This window comes from Pteropus medius, unplaced genomic scaffold (assembly GCF_902729225.1).
Source record: "Pteropus medius unplaced genomic scaffold, Ma_sr-lr_union100, whole genome shotgun sequence".
NCBI lineage: Eukaryota > Metazoa > Chordata > Mammalia > Chiroptera > Pteropodidae > Pteropus > Pteropus medius.
Window position 1 is genome coordinate 27,073,398 of NW_024344240.1, and position 27,712 is coordinate 27,101,109.

The following is a 27,712-nucleotide window of genomic DNA, read 5'->3' on the forward strand; positions in this document are numbered from 1 at the left end:
AGAAAGACACCCAAAGTCATGCCAGCATCCCAGACAGGCCCTTGAGGACACCTAGTTTTTCACTTCAGGGCCACTGCAGGCCTGAGCCATACACACTCTCCTCAGCCCTCTGGCATGCCTTATTAAAGGATGAAAGGGAGTGTGCCTTGTGGCACGGCTGAGCCACTTACCAGGCCGAATGAGACATCACCAAACTCCATGTCCCCAGAATCCAGTCCCTGGCTGCCCCATCCTAGCTGAGCAGTGGGCTTGAAGGCAGGCCTGCCAGCAGAAGCTGGATGCTTTCTTGTGTCCCACAGTCCTGTGGGGGACAGAGTGTCTAGGTGAAGATGAGCTGTTAGTGGGTTCTGAAACAGATGGAGTGAGGAATGTAGTCTTGGTTGTCGAGGGGATGAAGATGCGAGAATGGGTGAGTGGAAGAATGTCGAATTGCCTGCAAGAGTTAAAGAAACCCAAAGGAAAAGGGAAATAGTCTGCTGAAAAATTCACATGAGTTGGAATGGGACAGGGTGTGAAGTTGGAAGCTGAGAGTAGAAGGAAAATGAAATGAGGGAGTCAGGGAAAAGAACAGGGCTTGAGGGTGATGATTAAACAGAGCAAAAGGCTGGGGGATGGGAGAGTCCATGGCCTGGCTGGCATCAACCGCATGCATAACAGCTGTGAATTATTTAGAGCTAATTTTTCTTAAATAGTGCAACTCACCTGAGCCAGTCCAGTGGCCCAGAGAGGCTGAATTGATGTCAACCGGCCCCTGTCCAGCCAGAGCTCCTCTCTGGGCTTTCGCCTGCCTTGGGCCTCACTGCTTTGACATTGCACAAGAACCAAGCAAAGACAGGGACAGGAAGAAAGAAAAACCTCCAGAGGGGAAGGTGCCGGGCTGAAAGAGTGGCTCTTGGTCCCTCGTTTGTCAATCTAGAGACATGGAGTGAAAACATGAATATTGGTGAAGCTGACATCAGGGCAGGGAGGTGACTGGAACTCAAATGGTCGGCTACTCCGCAGTTTCCCCTGTGTCTGGACAGGTGCTGATTTCCCAGGTGGGGGCAGGGCATTGTCTCCCAGACCTCTAATGCTGGGACATTTACTGGCCTGGCCCCAAGGCTGAAAGAGAATACCTGGCCAACTCTTGGCCTAGGCCTGCCCTGAGACTTGCTATCTTCCTTCCTGCTGGCATTGCAGGCAGGGAGACAGTGATAAGCAACATGATGGAGCTGTATGTCTTTTCCCTAAAGAAAGCTTGTTACTGTGGGGCTAGGACAGAGGCAACATTTATTCAGAGAGGACAGGCTTAGAACTGTGGGCCCAACCCACCCCTTCAGTCTTTCTTAGGGAAAGACAAAAGAAATGCTGTGGGCCAATTTCTCAGCTCTACTTCCTCGAAATAGGGGAGGGGATTGGAACTGCAAACCAAGGTCAGCACTCTGATTCCTGATTAGAAATCCAGGCAGATGACAAGGTCCTAGGGCTCGAGTTAAGATTCTCTTACTTGAGGACAGGCTTGCTTTGTGGGGTAAGGTCTCCTATCTAATAGTTTTCAGAAAGGATAGGTTTAGTGCCAAGGTTCCCTGTCTCCCTTGTACTTATTGTTAGGAAAATATAGGCTTCGTGCCTTGGGCCCGTGTTACCACTCATCATCCTTTCAAGAGAAGACAATTTTGCTGCTAAGAATGGAGGCCTCTATTCTTCCTTTTGTTCAGAGAAGACAGCTTTGTTTGTTGGCCATACACTCCATCTGAGTTTCTGTTCACAGGGGCTACCTTGGATATAGTGTGAGTAGTTGTTTTGTCTAGTCTGTTACAAATTACAAGGTCTTGACCTTGGGAGCCTCAGCCTGCACACTAGTTCCTATGAGGAGAGAGTCCAGGCTTGGTGTCACAGGCCTAAGTCTCCATTCTAGTTTCAAGCAAAAAGACAGGCTTGTTGCTGTGGACCTTGGAAACCACTTGACTTTCATTCAAGGAGGACAGGCTTAGAACCATGGGCCCAGGCCACTATAGTTTCTGTTAGGAAATGCTGTAGGCCGAGGTCTCAGCTCTACCTCCTGGAATAGGTGAAGGAATTGGAACTGCAAGCCATAGTCTCCACTCTCACTCCTAACAGAAAGTCCAGGCCTGGAGCCAAGGTCCTAGTACTCCAAGAATGATATTCTTACCAGAGGAAAGTCTGGGTGGCTTTAGACCAGGGTTCTGTTGTATTAGTATTATGAAGAGACTGGCCCTGCGTCATGGGCCCAGCTCTCCAGTCTACATCATTTGAAGGGAGGACACTACTGTTTAAATGAACAAAGGTCTCCTTTCTTTTCTGTACAAGTAGACAGCTTTGATCAGTAGGCCATGCACGGCACATTAGTTTCTGTTCCAGAGTCCAGGTTGCTGGTAGTATGTGTAGTTCTTTAGCCCAGTGTGTTCAAAATTAGACAGTATTAACATAGGGAACATGGGCCCATGGGAGTCGTGACAGGATCACATTACTGCACGGTGGGAATTACATACCCATCTAGAGACTGGCCTGTATGAAATGCAGGGAGATCATGTGACAGATGGGGATGACGAATGTTCCCTTTGGAATGACGAGTGCATATCACTGATGAAATTCACATAAACAGTGAGAAAACATTCGTCTGTGTATAACAGAAGGTGGCAGAGACAGCCTCCTAACTCCCCTCCAATCGAATGTCGTGTCAACATTACAAAACTTACTTGAGCTCAACGGTATATGTGGCTAGACAATGATCGTTAATTCATCTCAAGTTTTGTCTGTTGTCAGGAAACATGCTTTATGGTGTTGGCGGTGGTCGCACATTGGTTATGATGAAAATTGGAGGCTGAATGTGCTGTGAGGAAGTGACTGGATAGCAGTGGAAACAACAGCTGTCATTTTAATGTATTGTAGGAATAATGCCAAGTCATTGTGAGGATAGCTCTTTATGGTGAAAAGAATGGCTACCGCAGAATTTCTCTATAGCCGACCCCAGACTACAAATCCTGAGAGGGACCGGCTTAACAACTGTGGAAAAAAAGCTGAGATATTGACATTGAGGCAGCTCCTTTTACATGTTCTGATAACCATTGCTTTAGGATAGCAGAGGAAAATGAGGTGGAAGTCACCTGAAAATCTCGTAACAAGAACTAGGGATTCTTGAGGTATTCAGGTGGCTGCCTCGTGGGAATCACGTAACCATCAGGAGACTGGCTGGAGGCATCACAGGGAGATCACACGACATTGGGGTGATGGTGTGGTGCTGACTTTTGAGTTACTCTTCTACATTCCTTGGTAAAATTCACATAAACACTGAGAAAAGGAGAGTCTGTGTGTAACAGAGCGTGGCCGAGACAGCCACCTCACTGCCCTTCAAATGAAAGCTCAAGGCTGCATGAGAAGACTTTCTTGAGGACAGCAGTGTAGGCTACCAGACAATGATCATTAGATAACTGGCCTGAGGTTTAGTTTGTGGTCAGGCAACCTGCTTAGAGGCAACGGGAGCGGCTGTCGCATATTAACTGCGTTGAAATTTGGAGACTGAGTCTGCTTGGGGAAGCTACTTTAGAGTGGTGGAAATAGCAGCCACCATTTTGCTGTATTGTAGAAAAAAGACTGAGTCTTTGTGCGCATAACTCTTAACAGCTTCGGATGCAACTCTCGCACTATTCTTGGATGCAAACTGTAGGCCACTACTGTTGAGAGGGAATTGCTTAACGGCCAATGCATCAATGCTGAAATCTTGAGATGTGTTTATGAGATGTGTTTTGACAATACTTGGCTGAGGATAGGGGAAGAGGAATAAGGTGGAATTCACCCCAAAATCACTAGGGAATCAAGAGGCGGCCACATGAACACCTTGTGTAATTCACGTGGGAGTTAATGAAGACCACGGGTTACCGAAGACCACGTGGGAACCGTGTGTCTACCAGTCTTGTTGCTATGGGTGGAGATTTTCACTCTACTTCTTAGAATGAACCAGGCTTGAGTGTGTGGAAAATGTTTTCCACTTGAGTTTACCTTGAAAGTGAGACCGGTATGGGGTTGTCTTTTCAAACATTCACTCTACTTTCCCTAATCTGGGCGGTGGACTGGGTCCTGGATCATGGACTTCTTTTGACTGTTTTTTTTTTCCTACCAAGATGATTTTTTTACCTTGTGCCAAAAATACTTACTCTGGAGGACAAAATATGAAGTCTAAACTTTAACATACTTTAATATATATACTCTTAAAATCAATTCCAACATTTAAAACTCATTTCATACTATAGAGCAGAAATTGTTCAAATAATGCAAACTCAAGAAAAGCTTTTGTCTTAAGATGTGATAGCTAAATATTATTTATTACTAAAAGAACTTTTATGATTTACCACTTTCTCGATAACCCATATTATGCCAAAATGAATTCTTACGTTTATTTTAAGAAATGTTATTTTCAAAATTATGTGTTTCTCTGTAATATAATTTTAGAAGCTGCACATTACTGTAAATCTATTCAACCTAGAACATAGAACCATAACCAGGGGTCATTGAGAGATCCAGATTGACTTTTGGGTTACAATTTTTCAAAGAGGATAATTATTCCAAAGAGTGATAAAATTATGTTTGCCTCTCCAGTATCCTTTGTCCTCGATGAGAATGTTCGTTTCTCTAAAAAACTTTGCTTTTATAAAATATTGATAAAAGAATCATCAAGTGAGCATCACAGCTTTCTTTCAATTATCAATTCTGTGCTACCACATGAAGAATGTATTAAGCTATAACACCTATGGCCTTTGAGAAGCCGACTTTCTGAGAGTCAAACCCTTACTTTTGTGTTCTGCTGGTTTTCAAATCAAGTGATTCACGTGTTGGACATGTTCTCGTGAAAAGATCGTGTACCCAATCTACCAGTCACTTTCAGCATACTCTCAAATTACACCAATGTACATTGCTACCATCATTGTGACTCTACTGAAAACAGTCCCATCAAGTCCCACAGCGATCCAGTTTGTCCACAATTCTCTTGTAAACAAAAGCCCAGCTTGGGATTGGCGTACCAAATACTGCTGTGGTCTGCATTTGATAATATGAAACCTAGCCAAAAAAATTGAGCTTCAGAATTTAGGAAAATTTCAGGTGTGCCAACTCATTAGCTATCATCTGTTTAGTCTGCAGTGTGCTCAAAACCGGTGGCCCAGTGGTTGACCATAACACTGGTGCTGACCCTCTTTACCCATGTCATTTTCCTCCCGCAGCCCTGAGGCTCTGCTTGGCCCCGGTCTATGGTCTGAGACCAGTCTGTTGTCTGAGCCTCAGAATTTGCTTTTGTTTTGCTTCTTTAGGTTTTGCCTTCCATTCCAGGTCCACATGAGAGTGAAACCAGAAGGGTCCTGTTTCTTTCAGTGACATATTTCTTTCTTTGGCGGGCTAGGGGACCAGTTGAAAGGGACAGGGTCACAGCATGTTTATGTGAGGTGTTCAGCAGGAAGTGGCAGAGACTGAAGTTCCAGGACAATGCAGTCCCAAAATTTCCAGGGCTGTTTGGTGATCACCTGTCTTTGTAATAAAGACTGGGGGCTGCACATGCTGCTGGGCTGAAGGATTCAGCCTGTGGCATTCTGGCAAACAGATTGAAGATGCAGATACGACTTCAATAGAGAAAGAGTTCAATGCAAGACATGTGAGGTCGGCCTCCAAGTAGGCCATTGGCTAATGGCCGGCACTCAGCCAGGAGGCGAGGCAGATAGCCAGAGCGTTGGCTCTCATTTGTCTTCAAGAACACAGGGGCCAGTGAAGAGGTCATACCCTATTCCTCTCATCTGCCTGGGGCTGGAGAATGTGAGGAAGTGGTACAGCTCAGTAGTGGGGTGCCTCAGCACAGTGTGCTACTGATGGAGCTTCAGCTGTATGCAGGAATACCGAGCACTCATTGGAAATTCAGGACATACAAATGCAACCTTTGCTGATGAATGAAGCCCTATGCTCAGGGCTCTGGCATGGCTGTTATTACCGGCTGCCCACCTTCAATGCCAGCAGGGATGAAGAAACCATGTCTCAGGGAAGCCCCAGGCCAAGAGCTGGCCAAGTGCTGTCTTTCACTCTGGGTTGAAGGCCAGCCAATATCCCATCATTGGAGGGTCTGGAGTCACTGCCGTTTGTCTCCCCCAGGAAATCTGCACCTGCTCAGACAGCAGGGGACCTGCGGGCTACTTGGATTCCAGTCCCCTCACTACCATGACTTTCCAGTTCACAAATATTCATGCTTTCACTACAGGTCCCTTGGCTGACAAACAAGGGGCTGGGAGCCACTCTTTGAGCCTAGCATCTTCGCCTCTGGAGGTTTTTCTTTCTCCCTGGCCCTGTCTTTGTGTGGTTCTTGTGCAATGCCGAAGCGAACAGGCCCAGGGAGGGTGAAAGAACAGAGGGCAGCTATGGCCGAGCAGGGGCACGTTAACATCAATTCAGCCTCTCTGGGCCCCTGGACTGGCACAGGTGAGTTGCCCAATTAATAATCCTTGGTGGGAGGGCTAGCTATCAATAAATTATAGTTGTTGTGCATGCCCTTGATGCCGGCCAAGCCCTGGGCTCTCCCTTTCCCCAGCCTTTTGCTGTTTCTTACCATCACCCCAAGCCTATTCTTTTCCCTGACTCCTTCATTCCCTTTGCCTCCTACTCTCTGTTTCTATGTTCATACCCTGTCCCATTCCAACTCATGTGAATTTTCAAGCAGGCCATTTCTCTTTTTCTTCAGATTTCACTGACCCTCGCAGGCAATTCTACATTCTTTCTCTCACCTATTCTCCCATCTTCACCCGCCGCGACAACCACTCCTATGTTCCTCAACCCACCTATTTCACAGCCCACGTCTGGCTGGATCCCCCCAATAATCATCCTCACTTGAGCCACCCTTGATCCCCAGAGAAGGGACGTGGGACCCAAGAAAGCACCCAGCTTCTAGGAGCAGGCCTGCCTTCATGCCCACTGCCAAGCCAATGAGGGGCAGCCAGGGACTAGGTTCTGGGGACATGGAGTTTGCTGATGTCTCATTCAGACTGGCAAGTGGCTCAGAAAGTGAGACCACAGGTTCTTATTACCAGTCATGCCATTGGGCACACCCCCTTTCATTCTTTAGCAAGGCATGCCAGTGTGATGAGAGTGTGGAAGGCCCAGGCTTTCGTTGGCTCTGAACTGAAAATCGAGTTGTCCTCAAGGGCCTGGCTGGTGTGCTAGCATGACCTTGGGTGTCTTTCTGTGTCTGTGTCAAACAGGAATGGCCATGTTCTGCCTCATTGCACTTTCTGCCATGGGAGTTGTGTTGCTGTGTCATGTACTTAAATGTCAGAAGAACTGAGTTCAAATAAGCACCGTGCTGGCCATGGGAGGTACCATTCTGTGTGTTTCTGTATGTGTGTGTGTCTGATTTTGTATGTGAGTGTGAGAGAAATGCAGGTGTGTGGATATCTAGGCAGGTGGAAATGAGTGAATGTATGTGTGTGCCTGTGTGAAAATTTCTTGAGCATTCGTGTTTTAAAATGTCTGTTTGGTATCTTTGCTAAAGTATGAGTGTAAATCAGCATCTGAGCATAAAATATTCTTTGCGTATCTGAAAGTCCAAATGAGTGTGAATGTTTCATATACCTTTTCCCCAGAGAAACCTGTAAACATTGCACTGGGCCTGGTCTGAAGGTAGGGTGTAAAAAGTAAGGGGAATCCACTCACTCTATTATGAGATTTTGCTGGGTGGCAGACGATGGCTGGACACTTTGCAGGGAACACATTAGGAGGTCTTGCCCTCCATTCCAGGTCCATATGGGAGTGAAACCAGAAGGGCCCTATTTCTTTCAGTGACATATTTCCCTTTCTTTGGCAGGCTGGGGGACCGGTCGAAAGGGACAGGGTCACAGCATGTTTATGTGAGGTGTTTGGCTGGGAAGTGACAGAGGCAGATATTCCAGTATAATGCAGTCCCAAAATTTCCAGGGTTGTTTGTTGACCACCCATCTTCGCAATAAATACTGCCGGTTGCACATTTTGCTGCAAAGAAGGAGTCAGCCTGTGGCATTCTGGCAAACAGATTGAAGATGCAGACACGACTTCAATGGAAAAAGAATTTGATGCACCCGAGGCTGCCAGTAGGCCATCGGCTAACACCTGGCACTCAGGCAAGAGGCGAGGCAGAAAACTCGAGCCTTAGCTATCATGCAGTCAAGACCACTGGGGCCAATAGAGAGGGTACACCCTGTTCCTCTTGTCTTCTCAGGGCTGAGGCAGGAGAGGAGGTGGTGCAGCTCAGTAGTGGGGGGCCTCATTTGTATGCAGGAATACCAAGCACTCATTGGAAATTCAGGACATACAAATGCAACCTTTGCTGATGAATGAAGCCCTCTGCTCAGGGCTCCGGCATGGCTGTTATCACCAGCTTCCTACCTTCAATGCCAATAGGGATGAAGAAACTAAGTCTCAGGAAGCCCTAGGCCAAGATCTGGCCAGGTGCTGTCTTTCGCCCTGGAGGGCAGTCCAGCCAATGTACCGGCGTCGGAGGGACTGGATTCACTGTCCTGCCCACCTCCCAGGGAGAAATCAGCACCTGGCCAGACAGTGTGGGACCTGCAAGAAAGCTAGCTATTCGGGTTCCAGTCCCCTCACTGCCATGACTGTCCAGTTCACCAATATTCATGGTTTTGCTCCAAGACTCTGGGCTGACAAACAAAGGACCAGGAAACACTCATTCAGCCAGGCTTCCTCCACTCTGGAGGTTTTTCTTTCTCCCCTTTGGCCCTGTCTTCACTTGGCTCTTGTGCATTATTGAAGCGGCCAGGCCTGGGGCAGGTGAAAGCCCAGAGGGGACCTCTAGCTGGATAGGGGCCTGTTGACATCATTTCATCTTCTCTAGGCCCCTGGACTGGCACAGGAGAGTTGCCCAATTAATGCTCCTTGGATGGAGGACCAGCTATCAGTAAATCACAGCTGTTGTGCATGCCCTTGATGCCAGCCCAACTGTGGGCTTTCTCCTCTCCCAGCCTTTTGCTGTGTCTAACCATCACCCCAAAGACCTTCTCTTTTTCCTGACTTTCATTCCTTTTGCCTTCTACTCTCAGCTTCCACCTTCATGCCCCATCCCATTCCAATTCATATGAATATTCAAGCAGACATTTCTCTTTTCCTCTAATTTTCTTTTACCCTCTCAGGCAATTCTACATTCCTTCGCTAACCCTTTCTCAGAGACATTGTTAACATTTTGCATTCAGTAATATTCTAAATCTATTAAAGCTGGATAATATAAATACCTGTGAATTATAAAAGTGAGATTATTTGCATTCCTTTTTGAAACTAAAGTTACGATAACCAGTGACCCATAATATATAATGAAATTGAGATTTTAAGATTAAAACATTGTGGTGAAAATATATTTTTGAAATTAAATTAATAGTATGGAACTGGATACATAATGTGGCTATGGTTAAGCAAAAAATAAGGAATTCAAAATAAATATGAATTCTGTGATGCCATCCATTCAAATACTTTAGTACCATGATGTCTTTACAGTAAAGCATGAGTAAGGACCAGAAAGAAACATTTGGAAGCCATTGCTTAACTATGATAACATCAGCAACACAACAGTAACATTTTACTTCAGCAAGAATTGAGGTAGCAAATTGTATCCATCTATTGCTTTCAGTCCAGAAAGTGCTTTAGAATCAAGTGAAAAGAATGTTGTATGGTATTTGGCAGATAATAGAGTAGTAGTGTGTTCCATTTTAAATGAAAAACAATGCAGGTGAAAAGAGTCTTAAAGGAGCATTTGCATGGTTTGGAACACTTTTTTTTTTTTTTTTTTTTTAGGCCTGGAGTTTTAATGTAGTACATCCTTTAAAACTTTAGAAAATAGTGTTATTCAAATAAGCACACGCATAAACTAACACATTTTATTATGAAATTCAGGACTCCATCATGGCAAAGTGGACAATAAAAAATTACTAATTTTCTCTAAATCTTCTGATCTCCAATAAGTGAATTTGCAACCAAAGAAACTACGATTGGTGTAATTTCTGCTGTGGCCATCAATCAGAGTATTGTGTACTCCATTGTTTCAGGAAATGAAGAGGGTAAGTAGATGTTTACTCAGTTGGTATTTTCACCATAAACCCGAATAAACTTTAAAATCATGAATAATTATGAGTGCTCAACAACCCACATCCATGATAAAAGACATTTATAGAGTATAAGGTTTCCTCAAGCAGTTAAATTAGACATACGATTAGTAATTATAAGTAAATAATTGTAAGTAATTGCCTACCCATCATGGTTCGCTGAGAATAAAATGGTTTTTGAGCCTCTAGGAATAAATCCAAAGCTAACACCGTCTCACCTAGTCTTTGTTTTACCTATTGTCTACAGCTTAGTTTTTCCCTTTTGATAAGCTGGATGGCCTGGCATGATATGGGTAGTCAAAAAAGTTAATATATATTTAATAAAAACATAAATGTTAAATATGTAATAAATGAATGAATGTTAATTATATTAAAGCAGTTTGCAAGGAAATTATAAAGGCCTTTTTCAAGTACTTCAACAACCAACCATTACAAGAAATTGCTGCCCCTGAAGCAAGCGCTCAACATCATGCTTTTCTTATTGCTTGTTTCTTTGTTTTTACTGTGCTGCTGTGCCTCCTCTCTAAATATTTCTAAACTTCCTTTTTCCTTAGAATTCTAACATCTGAGGTTGTGATTTCTCAATCTGTTCTGATACTTTCTTTCTCTCTTTTTTTTTTCTATTAGTGGTAAGAGAATACTAGAGTCAAGGTTTTTATTTCAAATAAACATACTATAGCTATCGCTATCACAGAAAACTGAAGGCAGCTGGGTTTGGATGTGATCAAATCCCTATAGACTATGTTGAATTTAAGACGTGCGTCACATCCAAGTAAAAATATCCAGGAAACAAACAACCGAAATGTGCTTAAACAATACTAAGTAGCTTTAAAATGTTCCCACACACATGAGGCAATATAACACTAGGGACTGAGACCAGATTATGGAGCCAGACTGCCTGGGTTTGAATCTCTGCGCACCTGTATCCTTGAGCAAGTTAACCGTGACTCATCTTCCTTTATGTAATTGCAGGTAAAACACTACTTTCTCCAAGATTTTTTTATTTTTATTTTTTAGGAGAGGCAATCTTTGGTTGACCTCACAGATTGCGAGGACCTGGTCAGCTTACAATCCCTTATTTTTTATTTTTTTATTTTTATTTTTTTATGCCTACAGTACCTGGTCTTCCTAGGTGGTCTCCCATCCAAGTACAAACCAGGCCCGACTCTGCTGAGTTTCCAAGATCAAATGGGATTGGGCTTGTTCAGGGTAGCATGGCCGTAGACAAAGATTTTTGAGTAAATTATGTAAAGTGCTTAGAATGCCATGCATTCTGTAAACTGCTGTACATAAATGTCTACTCCTGGTTGAAGTAAAAAAGGTAGTCTTGTTCCACATTATCACAAACACGATTACTTTCTGAGTCATGTTCCATGAAAGGTAGAAGCAAATGTAACTCACAAAGAACAGGGGACTTTAAACAATCTGTTTTTAAGCATCAGACTTCAAAGGCAAGTTCCAAATCCTTAAAATATAGTTGTTTATGACACAGTTAGGAGTTATCAACTTTCTCTGACCTTAACTGTAATTTAGCAGATGCCATTTCCTAACCAATGGACTATACTTTGTAGCACAGTAAACCACCTCACATCTTTGAGCAAGAAAAAAACACTAAATTGGAATAATAAATTCATTACTCAATGACTTAGGACAGTTGGTTTCTTTAAATATTTCTTTAGGGGAAGGGACACCTACTCAATTAGAGGTTCTTTATTTTATTTTTTAAAAAAACTTATCATGCCATGAATTCATAGGGAATGGGCTCCAGCAGCCCAGGTTCCTTTTCATTCATTCTCACAAAGTGTGCTTGTCTGAGTGAAGCAGGCTGGCACTTCAGTTGATCCCAGGTACCTTTCATTTGGCTTCCTGCTTTTCTTGATCACTTTTCAGGAAGCGATCTCAGCTGTTAGAGTGCTTAATATGCTCAATGTATACATTAATTCTCTTGGCAAGAATCTCACCCTTAAATTGTTTGTTTACAACAACGCCAACTGTATGCTGTGTGACATTGTAAATTCTTCCAGTTTTGCCATGGTAACATTTGTGGGTCATTCTTTTTTGAACAGTGTCCAGTCTCTGGATGTCTACAATATCAACTTTCTTGTAGATTCGCATGTATGTGGCCAAAGGAACAACTCAATGTTTCTAAAAGGCTTAGAGAATATATGGTGGGTGACTTTCCTCTTGCCTTTATGTTGGTCATTTTGGCAGTGTGGTGAAAAGGCTGTTTGGTTTCTTTCTGTGATTCTATTAGTTCTCTTCCTTGAAGATAGCAGAGTGGCTCTACTTACTACCCTCTTTCTCTCACAATGACTATTTTGTACAATCAATTCATTTATTTATCAATTTATTCAACAAATAGTTGTTAATTCACAAATCTTTATTAAGCATCTATTACATAAATATTCTGCCAGCCATGAGGGATAGAACAATGAAAAAATAGATCCTTGCCCTAACATACTTTACCCATCCGATAAGTGGAGATAGATAATAAAAATTGTTAAACTGATAAATAATAGAATTTAAGTAGTAATAAATGCTGTGGAGAAAACAAAAGTGAGGCAAAGATACCAGGAGTACAAGAAGTTGGATATTATAAAATATTACAAACTGCCTTGCTCTTTGCTCAATTATATATAAGCAAATTTATTTAAAAAAATGAACATTAGGGCAAAATTTTTTAGCCATTTAAAATAATAAATCATGTTTTCTAAACAATCAACATATTAAATTATCTGCTTTTCCCTCAAGTATTCATAGCAGAATATGCAGAATAATAAGATCCATTACATCATAAAAATTTTAATAATCTAATGAGATCATAAACTACTTGGTTAAACAAAATTGTATGAATTCCTTTAAAACAGAATTTCTAAAGGCCTTTAGGACAGTAAAGGGCCGTCTGAATCCATGGTGAGGGGTATATTATGCATTGCTCCCAAATGTAATTGATTACAGAAACATTAATTGTCAGGAGAATTCAAAAAAATAGAATTTCAAGACATGCACTTAGGATTACACTGATGTCGATCATTCTGGAGCATGGTTTCCAAAAGCCTGGATGTTATCATTTTTATGCATTAAATCACAGTGCCTTTTAAAGAGGATTATTTCTCCTTGTAGTGTAAAGAAATTGACCAAGAAATTATACTTTAATTCTTGATAAGTTCGGAATTAATAACATCATGGGTGTTATCTATGTGAATGCCTCTCTGGACTATGAAACAAGGACTAGCTATGTGCTTCGAGTCCAAGCTGACTCCCTGGAAGTGGTCCTTGCCAATCTCCAAGTTCCTTCAAAAACTAATTTATATTATTTAAGGGATGTTCAATAAATTGATGGTTCTGCTCATTGTCTAATGAAATACATATGTCTAAAAGTTCTCAGTGAAGAATGTAGGAAGATCATGAACATTCAGAGGTGTTTTCCCATTTATTTTAATTTCTGATAGATGACAACACTGAGAGGATTTCATACTCCTGAAATGTGGAGACAATAGCACACTATATTCAGACTTTGTGTATAATATTGTAGAACACTGTCATTTTTGAGTATGTTAGATAGTAAACCTTATTCTAGTCTGCTGTGAGGTACTGGCTAACCTTCTAGGATGTAGTATATTATTAATGAGTGTGTGACTGCTAGACATTCCCTGAACTGTGTGGTTTTTGGTACTTACATATTTTCTTAGAATAGAGGAAAACACATGTTAAAATTAGTGACTAACATTTATCAACCTGTGTATGTCACATTATATTTAATTCACACTCATTTCTAGGAAATGAAATTATCTCCACTTTACAAAGACATGATGAGAAAAGGTTAAGTGACACTTGTCAGTAAATGAAAAGTTGAAGATTCAGTCTCACATCTTTTAACTCCAAAATCTTTTTTCAACGTTTTGTTCGATATACTTTAATCACACAGAGAAGCAAATAAAAGCCAATTTGTGAAATGGGCCAGCATAAATTCTGTGAGCTATTACTAATATTGGGATAAATGCTATATTTTTCCCATTTTTTCCATTCATTGAGGTAATACTCCTTTGCAATTAAGCAATCCATTTTTTTTTAAGCAATCACACCAATATTTTTAGAATCTAGGAGTCCCAAGAAAGCCAAAAAGTTAATTTAGCCATTAGTAGAATAGAGGCTCAGAAAAAAAAAGTGGGAAACAGGATCTGACACATTTACCTTTTACTCTGGGGGCCATTCCTGGACATCCTATCACAACACTCCATCAATCAGTATTTTTAGAAAGGGGAAGAGGACAAAGGAAGAGAGCCAGAGCAAGGGTACACAAATGTATGAATGTGAGTGGAAGAGAAAAGGGAGTAAAATAGGAGTAAAAGGTAGAAGAGGCATGATAAAACTTCCTATCTGAGTTCAATCAATGATCATTAGAAATAAATCACTCTTTTCCTTTACTTCGAATCTCATTTACTAATCTAGTGTTGAAAACTGCAGAGGTGCAATCAAATCGTTTGAAAATATCAGATTATATGCAGTGTGTCTTTGGAATTAAAGGAATTAATTTGTCTTTCATGATTAGGCATCACTTGTATAATTAAATTTTTAAAAAATATCAGACCAGTTCTTTGAGTTTTTAAAATCTTTACACTGCAGGCAATTATATGTTTTATAAAATCTACAGAGTTAAAAGGTTAGGGTCAGTATAATTTACATTATGTAAAATACCTAACTGTAAATAAAATTAACTGTAAAAGTTCATCGAAAACTTTCATCTTCATTTGAAACAAATAAGTAGTTAAAAAGAAAATTTTGGTAAATATTTAGGTTACAGAACTTGGTATTTTTTTACAAAATAGCTCTGATTTCTAGGAATAGAAATATATTTATACTCAAATATGAGTATAACACAGCTGGGTCTCATTACTATAATTTGAATTTAAATCTAAGGATAATAACAATTTACCTAATGCACATATGATGCTTGTATGTGCCCCATTATGCATGTAAAGTTGAGAAGGAATAGCGAATTCATTAATTATTCTCCCCAAAATTCATGAACTCTAATTACTATTAGTTGGTTTAATGCCTGATTCTTGAATATTGTTACTAACATTTCGTGACTAACCTTTGCCTCTTCAGTGTGAAATACAGGCTCATGTATTTCTAACAGTTTTAGTTATAAATGTGACTGCTAATGGCCTATAATCAATTCCTAGTCAGTTAGCTATGCAAATAAGATTGTTATGTAAATTAAGGTTAATTAATTGTTTAAAGGTTCATCCTTTTTTCGGAATTAGCTGCCTTGTGATTTTGAGCTCTACCACATATCATAGGAATAAGAATAATAAACAGAATAAATTGAATTCATTAAAGAAATATTTTATTGTGATTTTGTACCAAGAAGTTAATAAAATCATTTGCAAAGTTTTACATTATGCTGTAACCGAATTTAATATCTAATGAAAATTAATAATTGAAATAGAAAAAGTTTAGAACTTGTTTTCAAAATGTGACATCAGCAGTATTTAAAACATTTTTAATTAACCAATAAACTTAATTTAAAAAACATTTTTATCTTTTAGCATTAAACAACTTAAACAATTAAAATTATAGAGACTGTTACAATGAACCTCCGCATATCAACTACCCAGCTTCAACATTATTGAGTCCTGCGAAATCTTTTTTTCTATACTACCAATTGTGCCCTCATTCCATTATTTTGAAGTAGAGCAGAGACATAATATTTCACCCGTAAATATTTTAATATGTATGTCTTAAATATAAGGACTTTAAAGGGTTAATCCCCATACATTTCTTACTTGCCCCCAAATTAACAAAAATTTCTCCATATCAACAAATATCCTGTCCATATTTATATTAAAATTTTATTCACATCAGTATCCAAATAAAGTCCATCCATACATTGCAATAGGTTGATAGGTCTTTTAAGTCTTTTTAATTTATAGACTTCCGCACTGTCACTTCTTTTTATTCACCTAGTTCAAAACACCAGATTTCTGAAGTCTGGATACTGATGACTATATATGTTCAGTGGCTCATTTCATATTTTTCTGTCTCCTCTATTTTCTATAAATTGGTAGTTAGATATAGAGTCCTGATTAGATTCAGGTTTTTGTTGTTGTTTTTAGAAATAAATCATAAGTGATACAATATCCCCTTATCCTCAGGGTATATACTTTCCAAGAACCTTGGTAGTTGCTTGAAACTTCAGATAATACTTAACCCTATATGTATTATGTTTTTTTTTTATACATATATACCTATGATAAAGTTTAACTGATAGCAGAGTAAGGGAGTAATAAGAATAATAATAAAATAGTACAATTATTACAATATAATAAAAGTTATGTGAACATGCTTACTCATTTCAGGGCATCTCTTGCTGATGACTTCATGTAGCCTCAGTGTTTTCTGGTGCAACGCACTGATGTCAATTGGAACACATTTTCTATTCATGCCTTCTGCCCACAAATGTAATATCTTTCTCATCTTAACTAAACACTTGTCATGCACTGTGACCATAACTTTCAGTCTGAGGTGCAACACAGCAAATCTAGCACAAATTTCTCTTTCTTTCTTCACAATTTCATAGATAGAAGATTTGTTCTTACTGTAGCTTTTAGCATATCGTTTGTTTTCTTTCATTATGAAGCAGGGATCTTTTAATTTTTTACTTAAAGGAAGCATTTTATACCTTCTCGGCATATCTGAATTGCTAGCATCAGTACAATTGCACTTTGGGGCCATCATTAAATAAAAAAGGGTAACTTGAGCACAAGCACCTTGATACCATGATGGTTGATCTGAAAACCCACAGGGGTACGAAGTGACTAATAGGCAGGGAGTGTACACAGTGTGAGGACACTGCACAAAGGGTTGATTCATGTCTCGGGTGGTATGGTGTGGGAGAGATTTCATCATGCTACTCAGAACAATGCGCAATTTGAAACTTATTAATTGTTAACTGAATTGTTTATGTCCAAAATTTTCCACGTTCTATTTTCAGATGACGATAACTGAAACCGTGAAAAGTGAAACCAGGCATGAGGGTGGGACTACTTTATGTACTATTTCTTTAAGAAGGTACATCAAATCTCTTTGACTCTCCTTTGTGATAGTAGCATCTACTGATTGTCATTTCCTACCTATTAATTTCTTTCAGTTCTTCTGTGTTTATTAGCTAAAATATTCCTATGAAGAGTAACCTATCCATATCAAATAATTGGTTACCTGATGATCCTGCTCCCATAGTAAGACAGGAAAAAAGTATATTTCTTTCCTTTATGTCATTGGACTTCAAAATAATAAGTTGATTCACTTTCATACTCCAAATGTGACTACTGAGATAGATTTGGTTTTATGAGCCATCTAGGTTTTATTGAAAGTACACAACTCTGCAGTTGTAGTTTAAAAGGAGAAAGAGAGAATATGCAAGCAAAAGGGTAGACTGTACTCCAGTAGGTAAACAAATGGATGTGACTGTGCTCCAATAAAATTTTACTTACTAAAACAAGCATGGGCCAGACTGGACCAAGGGACGGTAGTTTGCTCACTCTTATTCTAATCCTTGCTTTTACTTTACATAATACATTTCACATTCTTTTTTATTTTCTTTTGGCTAATTTTGGTATATTTTCTACTGTGAGCAATGCTTCTGCTTCATCTCTACCTTTCACGCATTTCTAATTTGAAGTAACATTATTTTCTCATTGTTAATATTGATAATATAATCAGTCCTATAGTTACTTGTATCTTGTGCTCTAATAGACTCCTCAGAGCAGGCTCATATGATCAGCATTTCATATGTTCGTACACATTACTTAGAGTTTATCTTAGGCTCTTGTAATTGAACTTAAATTTGGCTAGATATTTTATATGAGCCTTGACCCATATGTTTTTTTTTGACTTAAATATATTACTTCATTTTCTTCTTCTATGAAGCATTACTGTCAAAAGGTGTAACTACAAACTGGTTTTCTTTTTAAATGGGTGTTGGACTGATTTCAAGTTTTCAAAGAATTTACTTTTTTTGTAGATTAATTTTATTTTTTACTTAAGTTTATTGGGGTAACATTGGTTAATATAATTATAGAATTCAAAGCTGTACATTACAATTTGACATCTGTGTATTCTATTGTGTGTTTACCATCGAAAGTTCAGTTTCCTTCAGCTACCATATATTTGATCCCCTTTACCCACTTCACCTTCCCCATAACGCCCTCTATTAGACTCCCTTTAACTGTCTACCTCTTACCTCCTCCCCCATGCCCTACCCTCTGGTAACCACTAGTCTATGTCCATGTCCATGTCCTTGTCCATGAGTCCCTGTTTGTCCTGTTCGTGTTGCTTTTAGGTTTATATCTCATATATAAGTGATATCATGTGATTTTCAACTTTTTCTGTATGGCTTATTTCACTTAGTATGATTATCTTGAGGTCCACGCATGTTGTCACAAAAAGCAGAATTTCATCTCTTCTTATGGCTGAGTAATATTCCATTGTATATATGTACTACAGCTTCTTTAGCCAATCATCTATCGTAGGACAATTTTGTTGCTTCCATATCCTGTCCACTGTGAATAACGCTGCTATGAACATTGGTGTACAAATATTTTTTTGGATGTGGGGTTTCAAGTCTTTTGGCTAAATATCCAGTAGAGGAATTGCTGGATCATATGGTAGTGCAGGCCTCATAGTAGAGAATTCCCTCAATTTTTGTATGTCTTGAAAGGTCTTAATTTCTCCTTCATATCTAAGAGAGAGCTTAGCTGGATACATTATTCTAGGCTGGTAGTTCCTTTCACTTAATAGTTTAAATATTTGATTCCATTCCTTTCTGACTTGTAAGGTTTGCACCGAGAAGTCTGAGGATAATCTAATGGGTTTTCCTTTATAAGTTATCATTTTTTTCTTCCTGGCTTCCCTGAGTATTCTGTCTTTGTCATTGATTTTTGATAATTTTAATACAATGTGTCTTGGTGAAGGCCTTTTTGGGTTGAGATAATCGAATGTTCTATTGACTTCTTGAATTCCAAGCTCCAGCTCATTCTTTAGAGTTGGGAAATTCTCGTCAACTATTTGTCTGAAAATGTTTTCTAATCCCTGTTCCTTTTTCTCACCTTCGATAATGCCCATTAGTTTTGTTTCCTCTCCTGATGGTTTCAGCTAGTTCTTGAATTTCTCTTTCATTATTTTTTATTCTTCGGTTTCTCTCTTCTTCCTTCTGATTTATTTATAGATTTCTGTCTTCAACATCCCTGATCCTTTCCTCCATTTGGTCAACTCTATTTCCCAATCTTGCTATTTCATTTTTCAGCTCTTGCAGTGTGTTCTTCATCTCCAGAAGTTCTATTTGGTTCTTTTCGAGGGTTTCAATCTCCTTGCTTTGCTCATCTAGGTGTCTTTCAATTCTTGAATTGTTAATATGACTCGTTTCAGAATTCACTGAGTTTTTTCAGAAGTACTGAATTCTTTGTCATTTAAATTGCATATTTCTTTGTATGCTTATTTTCTAGAGATTTTTCTCTTTTTTTCTAAAATGGATTGTCACCTGGTTGTTCATGGTGTTTAATGGACTCTTTCTCTGCCCGGGCATTAATGGAAATTTATTCTGCTTTTTTTTTTCAGGAAGAAGATGTATTGTTTAAAGGTCTCTCTTTAGCCTGCTGCAAAGACAACGCTTTTCTTTTGGTTTCCAGTAGGTGGCGGCTAAGCCTCTTGGATCTCTGTTTTATAGAAAGCTTTAAAAGTGCCTTTTTATTTTCTGATAGATATTTAATCATTCTCACTACCCTCAGTTTCAGTCCCTGTCAGGGTTAGCAACAGTTTCGGTAGTGTTTGCTCAGATCTCCTGGGGTTCCACGGTGTTCGGTCTTGGAGAGTAGCGGGGGAGGGGCTCTCTGGGTTTGGAGATGGGGTTGTGGCTCAGCCTTGGTTTTGCAACTGTGGCCGGTAAAGATCAATTGTTTTTTTCCTCCACCTGCCTTCTGCCCTGATGATGGGACCCTGCTGCTGGCCAGACACAGAGAGCTCACAGCTTTCCCAGGTTGGGCTGTTAAGGGAATTCACTGCTCCTCCCCATCCCTCTTCTGCAGGTACCTACAGTGGCTGTGAGAGGCAGCTTCTTTATTTCTCACAGACCACTTCCTGACACCCGAGATTCTCATCTGCGGTAGCTCTTATGCGCAGATCTCACACTCAGACTTACTGGTGTGCAGCTTGGGTGTTTTTTGCTGAGTTTTAGCTGTTCAGCTTAATGTTTCAGGGGAGAGATCTGGGGAAGTCTCTCACTCCGCCATGTTTCCAAAGATCCTGAGTTTACTTTTTTTTAATGTCCAATAATTTATTTAACATACCTCTATGGTGGCTATATGGAGTCATTTTCTGCATATATATGATATATCCATTCAAGTATTATTTCAGGAAAGTTTTCTTGAATTCTGCATTTTATTATTTTTTTCTGTTTTTTTTTTTTAAATTTATTTTTCATCTCAGGAGACTCTTATTATATAAGTGATGAAACTTCTATCCTTTATATTACATTTTGTCTATTATTTAACATCTTTATTCATTGTATTTAGACAACAATTTTTTATTTATGATTTTTTTCTAATTCTGATGCGTGTTTTTCATAGCTTCTCTTTTTTAATAAATTAGCTTGTTTCACAATATGAAGGCAGATTTTATCTTTTTAAAAAATGGCTTCATTTTCTTAGGGCTGTTAATTTGCTTGCTATTCTCTTTTTATTTTGAGACTTCGACCATGATCCTTTTCTATCATTCATGTTTAAATAAAATTATTCTTTTCATGCTCTTAAAAAGGAAGGTGAACTGGGATACCTTTTCTAATTCACAGCTCTAGAATACCTGTTTTAGTATTTTTATAAAGTGTTCAAAATATATATCGTTTTATTTTTGAAATCCATTTGCTTTTTTTCTGTGCTCCCACTTTAATTGGAGAAATTTTCTTTTCTTTTTCCTTTTTCTTTTTTACCCTATTGTGTCTGTCCTGCTCAATTTATATTCTGCTCTCAGTGTTTTCTCTTTAGTGTGGACTTTTGTGCTACAACTGCTTTCCTATTGGCTTAGTAAATTTCTCATTTCATATAGCTGGACAACTTTGAGGTTCACTGGCTCATGACCAACAGAAATCCTTATTCTTCCTTGAATATCCTTAAAAGTAGTTGTCATCATACTTGCTGATATTGTAGAGATTTTGTTTATGTCAGTTGTTTTCCATAGCCACTCACATTTTGTGATTTGGAAGTTAGCTTATTGCTTTATTTAATTGTAGATATTATCTGTGGAGTTTTGGTTTGATGCTATGTTTTCCTACTTAAATAAGTTTGTACATGAGGAGGAGACCTAGAAGCAGGAGAATTTCCACAGAAATAACTATACACGTTAATAATTTAGCCCACTAAAGATACATAGATCTAGATAAAAGACAAAAGATTCCTGGGCAGAAATGAAGGACTTTATTCCAACAAAAAATACATGTATGTGTATCAGCATAGTAATGCAGCTCTCCCTCAGCACCAAATTTCACAAGCAAATTTCAAGGCCAGATATAATCTCAAGAGTGCCATACAGCACAAAAGAACTTTAAACTTAGAAATTCTGCCATTGTGATAGCAAGCAATAGCAAGTCTTTGGGAGATCAGGTAAATTGTTGGACTATGTGACGCATCCCTGCAACTATTATCTCACTTTTCAGAATTGCCAGCTGCATAAACAATCCTGTGTCCCAGGTGAAAAATGCTCAGGGCATTGCCACTTTGGCCCACTCAGCAAGATGTATAGAACTACAAGAGGTCAAAGATTTACTGTCTCCTAATATTTGATTGTGTAAATCTCAGTGTTTGTAATGATGAAGGATACTGAAAGATTCAAATATTACATTGTCACTTTAATCAATTTTCTCGAATTCCTAAATACAAACTTTAACCCAAGGATATTTGAAATATTTGTTGAATCAGTGGAATTATTCCACAGTCAATGAATTTGAGAGAATGGGAACTATGTAACCCTCTTATTTTAACTCAGTGTTAGCTGTCACCAAGGTTTAGATTAAGTTTTAACTCAGTTGCATTAAGTTTTTTAATCCGCGGCTTCTAATAACAATTTTTTCCCTTTCCAAAATACTGGTTTTTATCTTTTAAACTCCATTAATCATATTTGGAAGTAGTGGCTAACAATAAATATGTGATGACCTGATTAAGTAAATTATGAATAAAATAGTCCAAGTTAACAGAGACCATTTTTAAAGAGCATATTTTCCAAGAATTGGTAAATAAACATAGAGAGAAGGGCTAAGAAATTTCGGTCTACTAGTTCATTAGACAACTGCTAAAATAAAAGTGGCAAAATAAAGAGAAAGTGTATCTCAAAGTCAGAAATATGATACCTCTCATGTTGTTGTTGTTCTTGTTATTGGTGTTTTTATTTTCTATTCAACAAACTCTAGGCTTAGCATATTAATGACTATCAGTTCAGAAATACAGAGAGGGCTAGTGATAGTACACAGTACAGTGCAGTACAGTAGTGAACAACTAAAAAATCAGAGAAGGCTTTTCAAATGAGCTGTAAACTTTGAGCTGTATCATGAAGAAGGAATAGAAAAGCTTTGAAAGGACAGTTCCAAACATAGTAAGTTTATATTAGAAATGATGAAGTATTAAATCAGAGGTTTAGACAAAAGTACCAAGATACAATAAACCTAAAATTACAAAGAACTGTACAAGAAACAGATACATATTATCAAAGATATTTAAATTAGAATAAACAGCACAACAATTAATCACTCTAAAACCCCTATTCCCAAAGAGAATACAAAAGGTCAAGTAAATGACTTTAGAAGTGATTTTGTGTAAAATATTCTTTTGGGAAAAACAAGTTGTAAAGTATTTGCATTCTCTTTCTCATCCCCCCAGATGTTTAAGCCCCCAGAAAAGAGGGTTGCGAGAATATATACTTTCTTCCCAATTGTAATGTTCACTGTGTCCCCATGTTTCAGTGAGCACAGTGAATTCATGTCTGAGAACCGTTAGGTAATCCAGAGTGTAAACTAGAGCTGAAAAGCTGTTCTGATGGCTGCAGCAGAGGAGCATCACAGCTACTTTAAAAGAATCTGGTACTCATAGAATTATGTAGGCAAAGAGCCTGTGAATGTTACCCAAGGTCCAGATTTGGGACACATGTGAATACTAGATTTTGTAGATCCTCTTTAGCAGGGTCACCTGGAGGAGTGATGAGAATGCAAACAGCAAAAGCTGGAGATGAATTGCTGAATTTTTCCTGAAGTGATAAAATGGAATTAAATGAGACATGCTGTCCAAATCAAGTTGCTGCAGGAGAACACTCCAGTGCTGAAAGTGTCCCATGGATGATGTCTCTTTTGAACACAGGTCTGACTCAAAGCGTGTTCAACCACTTCACAATAGTAATATTTAATTTGAAAATTTCTTCCCTACCTTATCAATCTTTTCTCCTTAGTCTCCAACTGTAGATGATAACAACCTGAGTGTTAAAAAAGTACCTTCTAGTAAACTGGCAAGGAAGTGAGGAATAGAGAAAAAGGAATTCTTTTACAACCTCTTCTCTCAAGGCAGTAGACTCTCCAAGAACATATTTTAGCTGGGAAGAGAGAAAAAATTCATTAAATAAAATTTGAAATATTGACTGATATATTGAATTAGAGAATCTTTTATTTTTAAAACTTATCATGATCATTGTACTTGCTATTAACTATCACTACATTTTTAAGAGCTCATGGGATTTCTTGAGCTTTCATTCGACAGCAGAAGAAAAGAGTTCCTCAAATCAGCAGAATACAGGAGATAGTAGAAAAGAAAAAAATAGACTTTATGATTATATTTCATATGTCTTTATTAAGAATACTGATATTTCAGTGTGGCTGGAGAGCAGAATAGAGTCGAAACATTTGTAATGAATTTAAACTCCATTAGGGTAGAGTTTTTGTTTATATGTATTGATATACCCCAATAGCTTAAAATGTGCAGCTCATGAATATACTCAATAAAGGCTTGTCCAATGAAGTAGTGAGTCTGGAAAGTTAAAGCCAGATTATGAAGGGATTTAAATATCAGGCTAACAGTATGCAAATATGCAGCGTATATACCACCTATACTTCCTATGCCATAGCAGACTTGTCACTTTTTCATTGTCATAATTTAGGTAGTCATTAAAGCAGATGGAGCCTGTACAATATCTTAATTATGGGAATGTGTTTAGGAGCTGCCTCCCAGTGCTTGATATTACAGGGACTCTGAAGAGATTTCAAGGAATTCTCTCCCTCCACATTCATAGCTGGAATGTAAAAGTTGATTTCTCAGTCCTTCGCCACAAACTCTGTGGTCTTTCAGATTTCCAGTTTTCACTTCTCTTCTGCTGATTCCATTTTGTCAATTATCCAAAATTTCTTCTTTGGCTCTCATGATTTCTTAGTCCCCATTATTTTCGATCAAATAATTATCTTCATTTTATGAATAAAAGATAAATGTGAATACATTCATGTTTTGAATGTTATTTCAAAATTATGAATCATCTTTTCTTCCTGTCTATGATCTCTGTCTCCCCAGACCACATCAATCTCTCCTGGGTTCAGGTCAGAATGTTATTGGTCCTGAAAAGTCTTCAAGGAATCTGTGTTCAAAAGAACCATCATGGAAACTTATATCAATATTACTGCCACAAAATCATCCACATCTCATATTTTTATGTTGCACAAAAGCAACAATATTCATCTTTATAGCTCAGTTTGATTTATTGAGTGCTACAATTGAAGTGCAAGTTTTCTTTTATGGTAAAATTATATTTATCGTTAAATATGGAAGAAAAAAACCCATAGCTTTCTATAAATATGTCATTGTGTTTCACTTCAATAACTAGCCTTTCAGTCAGGAATAAAAGACAGATATAACGTTAACTGATGATAGAACTACTCTAATGCTATTGATTTCGTTCTGTGGTTTAGCTTTTGAGTACAACGTGTAATACATTTCATTTTCTTGGCTTTTCTACTTCCAAACAGAAGGTCTGTGACAAATAATGCTAATGACTCTTTACTCATGATTAACTGACTTACAAAAGCATTCCTCTTATAACTTGAATAACAACATTGTAGAATGTTACATTATTTTTTCAGTCCTAATATCCCAGTTATGTTCAAGGCCTTCTATTTCTAATGATAAACATATGGCCACAGTTTTAGAAACTCTATTAAATCTTTATTACTTTATTAATTTTTTATTTTTATTTATTTATTTTTAATTAAAAAAAATTTCTTTTTACACCTACAGCACCAGGTCTTCCTAGGTGTTCTCTCATCCAAATACTAACCAGGCCTGACTCTGCTTAGCTTCCGAGATCAGATGGGATCGGGCTTGTTCAGGGTGGCATGGCCGTAGACGAATCTTTATTACTGTAAAACTTAGAGATTACTTTATGACAACTGATATCATAATGCCCTTTGTGATATTTTTGTCTCAAACATTCCAGACATCTTATATAACTAGTTGAAAAAATTACATTTTTAATACGACAAATTTATCTGTCCAAGAAAACGATTCCATTGTGAAAAATAGCTTGTGGAAAAGGTAATTTTAAAATGATTATGGAATTTTATTTTAATACATTTACAAATCCCAATACATTGAGGCCATATTCTTCCCCAAATTGATTTGTGGTTTTGGTGACAGTAATGTGTGATTTACCTTTCTTAATTAGAGTATAGATTATAATATATATTTCTTAAAATGTAATATGAAAAAATCACATTTCATGAGGAAAACATTTTATATGGCTTCCATGTACAATTAAATCTAAAATATTTAAGGGTCAAGGAATGAATAAACTGGTTCTCCTCAACTGATACTAAGAATAAGCAATGGGGCCAAAACTTAGGATTTATATTTTTTTTCATTCTTAGGAACTTCTGTTTAACATAGTTAATAATTTAATTTTTGCTTAGCAATTTTAGTCTTGATTTAATTTGAGATTCAAAATAGAGTTCGTTCTCTGGTTCACAGATATTTTTGCAACCTTATATTCTGTTTCTGAGACCAGTAACATTTGATTGATAACAAAGCCCCAGAACTATGCAATTAGAAACTCCCATTTTCTAAGTATTTTAAAAAAATTTTCAGTTACACTTGTCATACAACATTATATCAGGTTCAGGTTACTACATAGTAATTAGACATTTATATAATATATGAAGCGATCACCCCAATAAATCTAGTTCCTCTCTGGCACATACATAATTATTTTTGGTTTTTGGTTGAATATGCTAAGGAATAATAATAATAAAAAAAAGCTTCCCATTAATGAAACAATGAAAGAAATTTCAACATTATGTTTATATAATAGAAAGAAATATGGGGGAAAGAATCGCATAAAATGAATATAAATAGAATGAACCTTCAGAAGTTTCAGTTTTTCACCTTCAGTGGGGTTCTTGATCCTGTTTTGCTTGGCATTTCCTAAGTCACTGTATTTCTCATTTTCACATTGGTTATTTACCTTCATCTCAAGGAATAACTACACCTTGCTGTTTTTGCTTGCATTATTACCCCTAAAATGTCCTTCCTTCATTGTTTCACAGGTAAATTCCTATTTTACAAGGCTCAGTTTAAAAGTCATCTAATTTTTGAAACTCCTTAATCATCCATTATTCCTATATCATGGGAAACAAATACATCTGGCCTGTGAGGTCTCAAAGGCAAGGATATAATATTATCTAATTTCATATTTTTCAGTTTCCATCTCAGGAGCACAGGTACCATGTGAGTGATCTCAGAGAAGATACAATTTGAGATGGATCTTGAAGGAGAAAAGAGTATAGATAACAGTATGGAGATTTCAGGGGAAAATAGTGAATCCTCCTTGGCTTGTACAATAGACAATGTACCTAGTAAATTATGTTTGATGCTGAGAGGGAGCAGAATTTGGCATCTCAAATTATGCCTTTTGGAGTATTGGTTATTTTTAGTTGTTGTTTTTTTTAAGAAAATAAATATTCAGGAAAAACTTCTGAACTTTTCCAATAACTGCCTAAAAGAAGCTAAAGAGTACCTGCTCCATAAAGGGTCCTATTATCATAGATATCTATAGTTTTATATGAACTAGTTATGATAGACAGGGAAAAAACAGCAAGGCTCATTTGATCTAAGTCTTCTCTGTATCTTATTGTTAAAGATGGCCCAACAAACATTTATTTTACAAGCATTTGATTTTCTATCTCCATGTGAATTGCTATCCTACCCTTTGAAATCCAAAACCACAACTCCTCACTTCTTTTTAGCTCCAGATATCCTGTAAAACTTAACTGTGTAATCTGTCATCTGGTCTCACATTCTTATGGAACACTTATATTTACATGCATAATAAATTTAGTCATTTTTTCTCCTGTTTATTTCTCATATTAATTTGATTTTTAGTTCTTCCAGAAGACCTTAGAAAGTAGAAGGAAAATTAATTTTTCCACCCTGCTCTGCATGCTTTGATGCTTCTGTCAGTGAAATGTGGTCATGTTATCTATTGCTCTATTGAACTTTATCTTTTGACATTTATTATTTATATACAAG

The 27,712-nt window shown here is 37.8% G+C and overlaps 2 pseudogenes; both read right to left on the reverse strand.

Moving 5' to 3' along the window:
- Window positions 1-11,219: 11,219 nt before the first annotated feature.
- LOC120607477 (uncharacterized) lies at window positions 11,220-11,338 on the reverse strand (annotated as a pseudogene).
- A 14,079-nt stretch (window positions 11,339-25,417) lies between these two features.
- Window positions 25,418-25,536, reverse strand: LOC120607472 (uncharacterized; annotated as a pseudogene).
- Between the last annotated feature and the right edge of the window lie 2,176 nt (window positions 25,537-27,712).